Here is a 12,281-nt window from a genome sequence, read left to right on the forward strand (position 1 = left end):
AAAATGTTAAGGAATTTTGAGTAATGGAGATATCATCGAAAGGAGTTGTATGCAAAGTTTGGCTAGTTAAGGTGTTGGTTATATTCTAATTAGATGTTTAGGAGAGAATGATGAATTTAACTCGAAAATATTTACTTATACATGTAACTATGGATTGTTGTACACGTTTCCTTACAACCATAAACCACCCATTAAGAGATAGAGTAAGATTCTGATGCGTGTCAAGTTTCCATAGGGACAAATTGTATATCTAGATAGTAAAAAATTGAAAAAGGGGCGTTTTTCTTCGACCTTCTTCAGAAAGTATTTCCCTGGTCTAGATCTAAAACAATCAAATGCGTTTCCTTCCTTTACAAAAAAAAAACGGAGGTGTTGATTTGGATCCGCACCTATGAGTGATTCATGTCAAGGTAAGGTTTGTAATCTTCTATGCTATTTTGTAAAAGAGTAAGTTTGTTTCTACTAGGTAAGGTTAACAACCTAAACCTTTATTCAGGGGATATTAGCATTTGACACGATGAAAAAGGGGTATATATGAGTGGGTCTTGATGAGTTTCCATATTCTGAAGTAGTAGACGTTGTTGATCATTCGATGGAAGTCTAGATCTAAGGTTTGGAGCTGAGAAAGGGGTAAAAGCCAGATGACGCCCTAAGTTGACTCTTGCATGAAGTATGTATGTTCTAGGAACTTCTATGCTAACTTACAAAATTGTGAAATAGAAACTAGTAAAGTATGATTTGATGAATCTGATGAGGAACATATGATTTATGAACTTGCATGTATGGATTGCATGAAGTCATGTGGTCAAAGAATGAAACGCTTGAACTTTAAGTAAGCTTGTGTCTAGGTAATGGAAATGTGTTAATGTGTCTGTTATGAATGAGTCAAGATATGATGAGTTCATGAAAGATGGGTCTAAGTATAAAGAATTTGTGTCTATTTCGGAGTCATCAAATGGGTCCCTCGAGACTAAAAACATGAATGATGACAGGTCCTGATGTGTTGCGACAAAGGAACTGATGTGTCGTGACATCGACTCTAGATGAGAATTAATAAGAGCTAAAGGACATTTTGGTTCGCATAATCAAACTTAAAGCTCAGGAACATTAGCTAACCTAGGGTTAAGGACGACTGCCACCGTAAGTATATTAATTCACTCATTTGTCGCATATTATAGACATCAATGACTTAGCTTAGAATTTCTCTTTTAATTTTAGCATAGTTTTCTCTTTTCTTAGGTTTTAGATTTACTTTTTGCTTTTTCTTTGTTTTATTTCAGAGATCTGATTTGTGGATACAATCAAACCTTTTGGATTCAGTTTCATTCATAATACAAATCAAGTTTTTTCTTAAACTCTATCATTTCGGTTCAATTATCATATTCATCCTTTATTTTTATTCTATATTATTTAAGAAAACCATAAGGAACTAATCTTTCTATGGGGGATTAGCGATTGGAGGTATGATCTATTAATTGTTTTGTAGGGTTACTCAATAGAACAACTATTTAAGAAAGGAAGAACCTAAACCCTAGGCTTGACAACCCTAGGAAATCATTAAGGTGTGAATTAATCCAAAATTGATATGGCCTATCCGTGAACACCTTAAACCAAGTCGATCTGAACTACGAGGTCAGAAGATAAATAGTCCTTGCTGACTCATTATTCTGGTGTACGTATCGAAAGATCTTTCAATGATATCAATGTTGGATCTCCGACACCCCTACGGCACAGCGAAAAAATTAAAATCGGCGACCCTAACCATGGATCCATGTGTGAGGAACGAATCGGGGTGATCAAGGTTACGAATTTACCTAATGTTTATTCAGAGAGACGACAGAGACTCAACAACAAGTAGTCCGATCTGTTTGTCGAACCAAAACCGCAATCTATCGTGATCCGGTCTCACGTAATCCACCCATTGACTCGAACGGAAGGAATCCCAAAACAATTTTAAGAGTTATTTTTCTTATGCGGTGCTAGACTCAAACAAAGAAAAACGTGATTATTTATATCCTTTTGTTTTTTAGGGTTTTAAGAATTAAATAAATATGATAATATTTTAAATGTAAAATTATAATTACATTAATTATAATATAAGTTCGAGTAAACCATATATTTATTTGAATTCTTATGCTAACCAAATTCATGTCCTCACTATCATACAACAACCTTGTACATAATGTGTTGAAATTTGATTACCGAATTAAATTAATTCTATAATTAATTTAATTCAAGCGACAAAAACAATACCAACTATGGTATATTCCGTTCATTTCAACTATAGGTGTGACCTATAGGTTCTTGTAACGTTAGCGGTAACACTAGAACGATTCTAATGCTACGAACAATGAGTGGCATCTAGCAATGCATCATTGCTACCTAAGTCACAAGAGATCATGATTCGACATAACCTTTTTATGATTAACCTTTTATGCAATAATCCTTAAGTTCTTTATCTCTGGATTGGACACAAGTCATGGAATAGTCACACTTGCATTGTCCATTCCATGTTCCTTGATCTCTTAAGCAGACTACGATATACAAATAAGTATGACATCTAATATCATCTTATTTGAGCATGGCCATGCATTTCTAGTCTTACTTAATAAAGTGGCCTAAGATATTACTCCCATTATGTAGGAGGGTCTTATCCTATATCGACCAACCATATCCCTCTACATAGATTGTGGTATATCCAACATCGTCTTTATAGAACAACCGATTCTGATTATACGTTTGATGTATCAAAATATACAACTCACGATGTTGGGATTATGATGATCTCAAGTCGAGGATCATATAAATATTAATCATTATGAGTAATGTCGTGACAATTACATAATAATCCAAGAAACATACTCATAACGGGTCAGGTCCAATATGTTGTTCTCTAACACACATATTCATGTAATGATTCGACATTCCATATCAATGACAACTCTTTATCATTAATCAACTACACGTAAGTCTTAATGCATTATCGTTGTCCTATCCAACAATAATACTTGACTAAGGAACTTTTAAGAATAATCATATTATTCTCGGGACATTATTATAAAACAGTTTATTTATATACACGTAAAAGAAAGCTGAAATAATAATGGTAACACCTTATATTAATAAACATGATAAATCAAGTATGTTATTACAACCATCTCATGATTGATCTTTGGGCATACTCTAACAATCTCCCACTAGCACTAAGACCAATCACTTATATATCTAATAGCAAGTGACTTAGTGTGACGATCATGCTTCTGGCGTGTCGGAGGCTTGGTCAAGGATCGACAATGTTATCATCTGTAGGTACTCGCATATCTCTACATCCCCTCGGTCGATAATCTCTCGAATAAGATGGTAGCGCCTAAGTATATGTTTGGATCGCTGGTGAGATCTAGGTTCTTTAGCTTGTGCAATGGCTCCTTTGTTATCAAATCGGAGTTCTATAGCATCTGATATGCTAGGCACAACTCCTAGTTCAGTAATGAACTTTTTGATCCAAACCGCTTCTTTTCTTTGCCTCTTTGGCTGCAATATACTCAGCCTCTGTTGTAGAATCGGCTACTGTACTTTGCTTTGAACTCTTCCAGCTCACAGCACCACCATTAAGGCAAAACACAAAACCTGATTGTGATCGAGAATCGTCCTTATCGGTTTGGAAGCTAGCATCAGTGTAACCTTTTACACTTAATTCTTCCTCACCTCCATATAGTAGGAAAACATCCTTAGTTCTTCTCAAGTACTTAAGGATATTCTTAACTGTGGTCCAGTGACCTTCACCGGGATCTACTTGGTATCTGCTCGTCATGCTTAAGGCATATGAGACATCTGGACGGGTACATAACATGGCATACATGATAGATCCAATAGCGGAAGCATATGGAATTTTACTCATTCGTTCTCTCTCCTGTGGAGTTGAAGGACACATTTCCTTCGAGAGTGAAATACCATGTCTCATAGGTAGGAATCCTCTCTTACATTCTTCCATACTGAACCGTTTCAGTACTTTGTCTATGTATGTACTTTGGCTTAGACCTAGTAGTCGTCTTGATCTATCTCTATAGATCTTTACTCCTAATATGTAAGTTGCTTCGCCTAAGTCCTTTATAGAAAAACAACTTCCTAACCAAGTCTTAATAGACTGCAAGGTACGTATGTCATTTCCTATGATAAGTATGTCATCCACATACAGTACCAAGAATGTTATAGTGCTCCCACTAACTTTCTTGTAAACACATGGCTCATCTTCATTTTTGATAAAACCAAACTCTTTGATTGCATCATTAAAACGAAGATTCCAACTTCGAGAAGCTTGCTTTAATCCATAAATGGATCTTTTTAGCTTACATATCTTTCCAGCATCCTTTGGATTGACAAAACCTTCAGGTTGTGTCATGTACACATCCTCTTCAAGTTTCCGTTGTTTGTTTTGACGTCCATCCGCCGATTTCATAGTCATGAAATGCACTATAGCTAGCAAGATCTGATGGATTTAAACATAGCTACAGGAGAAAAGGTTTCATCATAGTCAACACCATGAACTTGGCGAAAACCTTTAGCGACTAATCTCCCCTTGTATGTTTGTACATTACCATCCATGTCGGTTTTCTTTTTGAAAACCCACTTGCACCCTATGGGCTTAACCCCTTCGGGTGGGTCAACCAAAGTCCATACTTGGTTTTCATACATGGAATCCATCTCAGATCTCATGGCTTTAAGCCATTTCTCAGAGTTTGGGCTCGTCACCGCTTCTTAATAAGTCCTAGGCTCATCTTGATCTATCAGTAGAACGTCACCATGCGTTGTAACGAGAAATCCATATCTCTCAGGTGCTTGGCGTTCCCTCAAAGATCTACGCAGTGGTTGTGTTTCTCTGATGAATTACTTGTTCCTCAACCCCTTGTGGAACTTGCTGTTGTTCTATCTCTGGTTCAGTGGTATTTTGCGATTCTCGAACTTCATCAAGTTCAATCTTTTTCCCACTTCCTTTTCTAGAAACAAATTCTCTCTCTAGGAAGACACCAGCCCGAGCAACAAGTACTTTGTTCTCAGTGGGATTAAAGAAATAATATCCTTTGGTTTCTTTTGGATACCCCACAAAAATACATTTTTCAGATTTGGGTTCAAGCTTAGTAGACGTCTGACGTTTAACATAAGCTTCGCAACCCCAAATTTTCATAAAAGACATACTGGACGTTTCCCAGTCCATATCTCATATGGTGTCTTTTGAACCGATTTAGATGAAACACGATTTAGTGTGAAAGTAGTTGTCTCAAGTGCATGTCCCCAAAAGGAAGTCGGCAGATCAGCATGACTCATCATGGATCGAACCATGTCTAACAAAGTTCGATTTCTTCTTTCAGAAACTCCATTCCATTGAGGAGTACCAGGAGGAGTAAGTTGTGAGACAATCCCACATTGCTTTAAAAGATCATCAAACTCTAAGCTCATATACTCCCCACCTCGATCAGATCGAAGTGTCTTGATAGTTTTTCCTAGTTGATTTTGTACTTCATTTTTGAATTGCTTGAACTTTTCAAGGGATTCAGACTTATGGCGCATGAGATAGACATACCCATATCTCTGAAATCATCCGTGAAAGTGATGAAGTAATGAAATCCTCCTCTAGCCCCGGTATATTTATTGGCCCACATACATCGAATGTATTAGGCCCAATAAATCACTAGCTCGTTCACTTTTACCAGTAAAAGGAGACTTAGTCATTTTTCCCAATAAGCAAGATTCACATACTTCAAATTGTTCAAAAACAAACGAATCCAAAAAACCATCTTTATGGAGCTTGGATATGCGTTCCTCACTTATGTGGCCCAAACAACAATGCCATAGATAAGTTTGATTTGAGTCATTTATTTTTGATCTTTTAGTATTTATGTTGTAGATGAGATTCATTTGATCTAAAACATAGAGGCCATTATTCAATTGTGCCGAACCATAGAAAACATTATTGAGATAAAAGGAACAACAATTATTCTTAATAATTATCTCAAAACCAACTTTGTCTAAACAAGAAATTGAAATAATGTTTTTAGTCAAACTGGGCACATAATAACAATCCTCTAAACATAAACCAAGTCCACTAGGCAAAGATAAATTATATGTTCCCACAGCTAATGCAACAACTTTTGCTCCATTTCCAACTCGTAGGTCCACATCTCCTCTAGCCAAAGTCCTACTCCTTTGCAGTCCCTGTACAGAAGTACAAATGTGAGAACCACAACCAGTATCTAATACCCATGAAGTAATAGTTGATAAATTAATATCAATAACATAAATACCTGAAGCAGACGTTCCTCTTATTTTGGCCTTCTTGACTTCCTCAAGATAGATAGGGCAGTTTCGCTTCCAATGTCTAGTCACACCACAATGAAAACAGTTTCCTTCCTTAGCCACCCCTCCTTTAGGTTTCAATGCAGCCGTAACTTTTCCAGGCTTGGGCCTACCTTTGCCCTTGGGCTTTGTCTGAACTTTGGCCTTTCCCTTGCCCTTATTATTACGGACCATCAGTATAGGCTTGGGTCCAACCTTTTTCATGTTGCCTTCAGATTCAGTAACATCTTGAGCAAGCGTGGCGAGTCTTATCAATTTCATTCATATTGAAATTGAGGACAAACCGATCGTAGCTATCCGCAACGATTGCAGAATAACATCAGTGGCCAACTCTTGGCTCAATGGAAACCCAAGCTTAGACAGGCTTTCAATATAGCCAATCATCTTAAGGACATGAGGTCCTACTGGGCTTCCTTCAGCTAGCTTACATTGGAATAGGGCCTTAGAGATATCGAACCTCTCTTGCCGTGCTTGCCCCTGATAAAGTTCTTTCAGGTGCTCAATCATTTCATAAGCAACCATGTCCTCATGTTGCTTCTGAAGCTCAGGATTCATAGTGGCAAGCATAAGCCATACAACGTCTACCATGTCATCGAGATGCTTCCTGTAAGCGTCTCTATCAGCCCTCGAGGCATTAGTGGGTGGCTCGTTAGGAACTGGTTGTTCAATGACATATAATTTTCGTTCTTGTTTGAGGACAATCCTCAAGTTACGAAACCAGTCAAGAAAATTTAATCCATTCAACTTGTCCTTCTCAAGGACCGATCGCAATGATAGTGTATTTGTGTTTGCAGCCATAATATATCTACAACAATGAAATTATGCGTGTGAAAATTTATCAAATTTATGTTAATCATTAAAAGGACTTAATTAAATGATGTTCCCACTATTTTACTACAAAACTAATACCCTCATATGTTAGTTTTGGAAGGCTTTCTCGAAAAGCATTTCAAGTGGGTTAAGGATCCATATTTCACCTCCTCTTAAGTCACTTTGGCTTTACTCTCAAGATTATGGTTATCTAGGTAAGCAACACTTGCTAATTACATCATATGTAACTCCTAAAGTTTGGTGAACAACTCTTGTTCTAATCATCTTATGATTTATCCAAATTACTTGCCTCTAGGTTTCTAATCCTATTAGAATAACCTAGTCAAGTCATTAACCAATTTTAACTCGCGAATATCACTTGTTTATTCTTCGCGTTTAACCAAGATAAATACTAGTACTTCGCTTTAGCGAACCTACAGTATTGATCGAGGCCTTAACGAGGCAAAATTGGAAGGCTATGTTGACTTAATATTTTAATAGAGGGATTTTATTAAGATCGTTTCATCTCACCAATTATGGTTTACTATATTCCATTTAGCCATTTAATTGATCTCATCAATTCATGTGGTTTATTATTATCAAATTTTAACATGTTTAAAATTTGGCATGCTTTAGACATCCATAGCATCTCATACATGAATAAAGCAATAAATAAATGCAATAGTTATAGCCCATAAACTAAGGTGGCGCAACCCAAGCCAATGGGAGAACCAAAAGGAAACCTAAAGGTGTAAGCGGTTTTCAAGCTATCGATCCACCTTTGGTTGGCCCATCTTCCATCTCGGCTAGCCCACAACAACTCTTGCAAATTACAATATGTAGAAACTCGTTTTACATACGAGGGAGTAAGATGAGAAGAGAAATACAAGAGAATAGTAGCAAGGCACGACACACAGGCCGTATTTATAAAATTACAACCTTTTTATCAAATGGGCTGTTGGGCTATAACTATGCATTTCAAACACCGTGCATGTCAAAAATAGCATACACAAATAAACACTTTTGTTAAGGTGTATTAAAACATATCCTTTCAACTTTATGGCCCACCAAGTTTTATTTATTATATATTAAAAAAATACTTTAAGAGGATGGGGGCTGAGGCGGTGAAAGGAGCGAGCCGAAGGCCCGCGACCGAAACCGTCCTCAGATCCCCATCCCCAAAAATACGACAGAAGCCGGGGGTGCGGGGCTGGAGCCTCCACGGTACGAACCGCATACCCCATTCAAGTAAAATCTCACGATTTGATAACTTTTACCAACATAATCGTGTTTTCGGGATTTTAATCCGTGAGGTTTCATGCCGGAACAACCCTTGTTCCACTAACCAGTTAACTTTTACTGGAAACTGTCAACACCACTGTCGCACCATTATAGATCTGTTAACACTTAACTGTAATAACATAAAACCAAATAGGCCATAACATCATGATTAACATTTAATCCATTGTCAAAAGGAACGATTATCAGGTTACTATTAAACGATTTAAACAGTTGAAATTTACTAAAATTAAAGCATGCATCTCATACAATTGCATCACCCAAGTATTTAAACCCGAGTCCGTATCACACAAGTGGCTCTGACACCACTGTTGGATCGCCGGCACCCCTACGGCGCAGCGAAAAAATTAAAACCGGTGACCCTAACCATGGATCCATGTGTGAGGAACGAATCGGGGTGATCAAGGTTACGAATTTACCTAATGTTTATTCAGAGTAGACAGCAACACCTCAACAACAAGTAGTCTGATCTGCTGTCGAACCAAAACCGCAATCTATTGTGACCCCGGTCTTTACGTAATACACCCAGTTGACTACGAACGGAAGGAATCCCCAAAACAATTTTGAGAGTTATTTTTCTTATGCGGCTGCTAGACTCAAACAAAGAAAAACGTGATTATTTATATCCTTTTGTTTTTTAGGGTTTTTAAGAATTAAATAAATATGATAATATTTTAAACCGAAAATTATAATTACATTAATTATAATATAAGTTCGGTAAACCATATATTTATTTGAATTCTTATGCTAACCAAATTCATGTCCTCACTATACGTACAACAACCTTGTACATAATGTGTTGAAATTTCATTACCGAATTAAATTAATTCTATAATTAATTTAATTCAAGCGACCAAAAACAATACCAACTATGGTATATTCTTTCATTTCAACTATAGGGTGTGACCTCAGAGGTTCTTGTAACGTTAGCGATAACACTAGAACGATTCTAATGCTACGAACAATGAGTGGCATCTAGCAATGCATCATTGCTACCTAAGTCACAAGAGATCATGATTCAACATAACCTTTTATGATTAACCTTTTATGCAATAATCCTTAAGTCCTTTATCTCGGATTGGACACAAGTCATGGAATAGTCACACTTGCATTGTCCATTCCATGTTCCTTGATCTCTTAAGCAGACTACGATATACAAATAAGTATGACATCTAATATCAACTTATTTGAGCGTGGTCATGCATTTCTAGTCTTACTTAATCAAGTGGCCTAAGATATTACTCCCATTATGTAGGAGGGACTTATCCTATATCGACCAACCATATCCCTCTACATAGATTATGGTATATCCAACATCAGTCTTTATAGAACAACCGATTCACGATTATGCGTTTGATTGTATCAAAATATACAACTCACGATGTTGGGATTATGATGATCTCAAGTCTGAGGATCATATAAATATTAACCATTATGAGTAATGTCGTGACAATTACATAATAATCCAAGAAACATACTCATAACGGGTCAGTCCAATATGTTGTTCTCTAACACACATATTCATGTAATGATTCGACATTCCATATCAATGACAACTCTTTATCATCAATCAACTACACGTTAGTCTTAATGCATTATCGTTGTCCTATCCAACAATAATACTTGACTAAGGAACTTTTAAGAATAATCATATTATTCTCAGGACATTATTATAAAACAATTTATTTATATACACGTAAAAGAAAGCTGAAATAATAATGGTAACGCCTTATATTAATAAACATGATAAATCAAGTATGTTATTACAACCATCTCATGATTGATCTTTGGGCATACTCTAACAATCAACTAGTTAATTGACGAGGAACCTGAAGCAACAGTTGATGAAAATTACCAAAGCGAGCTAATCACCCATAATCAGATTTGATTAAATTAACTTTTCGATTTCTCATTACTTAGTTTTTGTTACATCTTATTATTATAAAAATGCTAAAAACCCCTTTTGTTTATATTTCTGTAATATAAGTTATTCTGAGTACTAATTAGATCTTTTGGTGTTTAAGTTAAAATTGTCTTAGTGCTAGCCTCTTTTGGGTATGATCATTGGAGTACTCACAAACTCTGTTGTAACTATATCACAACCTAACTTGTTTACTTGCGAACACCACCTCGTTTATATATCTTTTGCTGCAGGATTCACACTCTGGACGTTAATACGTCCGGAGGCGGTCAAGTTGTTGGCGCCATTACTGGGAGGCAATGTCTCTAGTCAATTTTAATTTTTACACTTAAACAAGAAGAATTATGAAATTTTTAGGTTATAGATACAATTCATTTAGCAATAAATAACTACTAACAAAATTATGCGGGTTGTAGGGACCTTGTTTGATGTGAACTAGCTACGATCTAACATTTCTCGTCCTATCATTCATAGTCTACATTTTGAACTAAACTATTCCTTATAAGCATGAATTTTTAATAATGTCAGATTCACCGATCATAAAACTCAGGGTCCAATAGCATTTCTGCTGAGATTTGATCATATATGCAGTACTGTCACTTACGCTAGTGTTCCATCAGATACTATCAAGTTATTTTAATTTCATTTGCATTGGATGGAAAAGAAAAAAAAATGTGGTTAAAATAGATGAATTTGTACACCTATTTCTCTATCGAGTATTTTCGATGACAAAGGTACCAAATAGTTACACGCAATTGTTTTATTTCAAGCAAAGTACCACTAAAACATTAGGGAAGGCATGAGAGAGATTTAAGACAATCCTCGGATCTATATTAGCCGGAGGTATATACTTCACAGTCCAAATTCAATATTTTTACTATGGGTTGGATAGCCAGAATAAACGAAAGCTCGATATCATGACTAGGGGAAGTATTTGGACAAATAAACAGAAGGAAGTTATGGAAATATTTGAGAAATTCAACGCTAACGAATCTACTTGGGAGGAATGTCATGAAGTGGAGACTGGGCAACTAGAACTAGTTGGAAAGCACGAACAATAATGCAACTACTTGGAATTAATGGCAGCATCGATATTGCAACATGGTCACTTTGTGTTGCAACACCGTGTCTTGTAGCCATGAATTATGAAAATTCTATTAACGTTACAACACCACTCTCATGTGTAGCGACATGGAGGACAATTTCCCAGAATTTCAAACTATAGGGTGTGTCACGACTTCGAACTCTAGTGTCATGACATCGAACCCTAGTGTCACGACATAAGCAATCTGTTAGGGATGTCGCGACACAGAACCCCTGTGTCGCAACATCGCTGTAATTTTCTACATGGTTGACCTGACCCGTTTGCGCAACCCGGTTACATAACCTTTAATTTACTTAGTTTTCTAAATTTAAAACCCTTTTTTTAACTTTAAAATACCTTAAACACACACTATGAAACTCTTCTAACCACTAAACCCTTATACAAAACCCTAATCGTCAAAACCCATTTTCATCCCAAACCCTAACAAAACATACTTTCATTGCTATTCATAAAGGCTCTAGTGGGGAGAGCTTCATCAATCTCTTGGAGAAGCAATAAGAGCATTTGCAAATAAGTCAAGGTTAAGTAATCCCTTACTCATTTCACTGTTCCATTGATTTTTTTCATTTACCTGCTTTCAAATTGAACAATTGAAAATGCCACCTAGGAAAAGCAAGAAGGCTACGGTCCTAGAGACTCTGGATGTTTCGGGCCCTATGAGATTTCATTAATTAAATGTCGAGAAATATTTTCTCAAGTCCCAGGGGAGACCTCTCATATAGGAGTGAGGTTTCGAACCCTCCATGGTCCATTGCAAAGAAATTTGGGCTTCAATCCAGTACCATCATTGGGAGC

The sequence above is a fragment of the Gossypium raimondii genome, chromosome 12, assembly GCF_025698545.1.
Source record: "Gossypium raimondii isolate GPD5lz chromosome 12, ASM2569854v1, whole genome shotgun sequence".
In the NCBI taxonomy this organism is placed as follows: Eukaryota; Viridiplantae; Streptophyta; class Magnoliopsida; order Malvales; family Malvaceae; genus Gossypium; species Gossypium raimondii.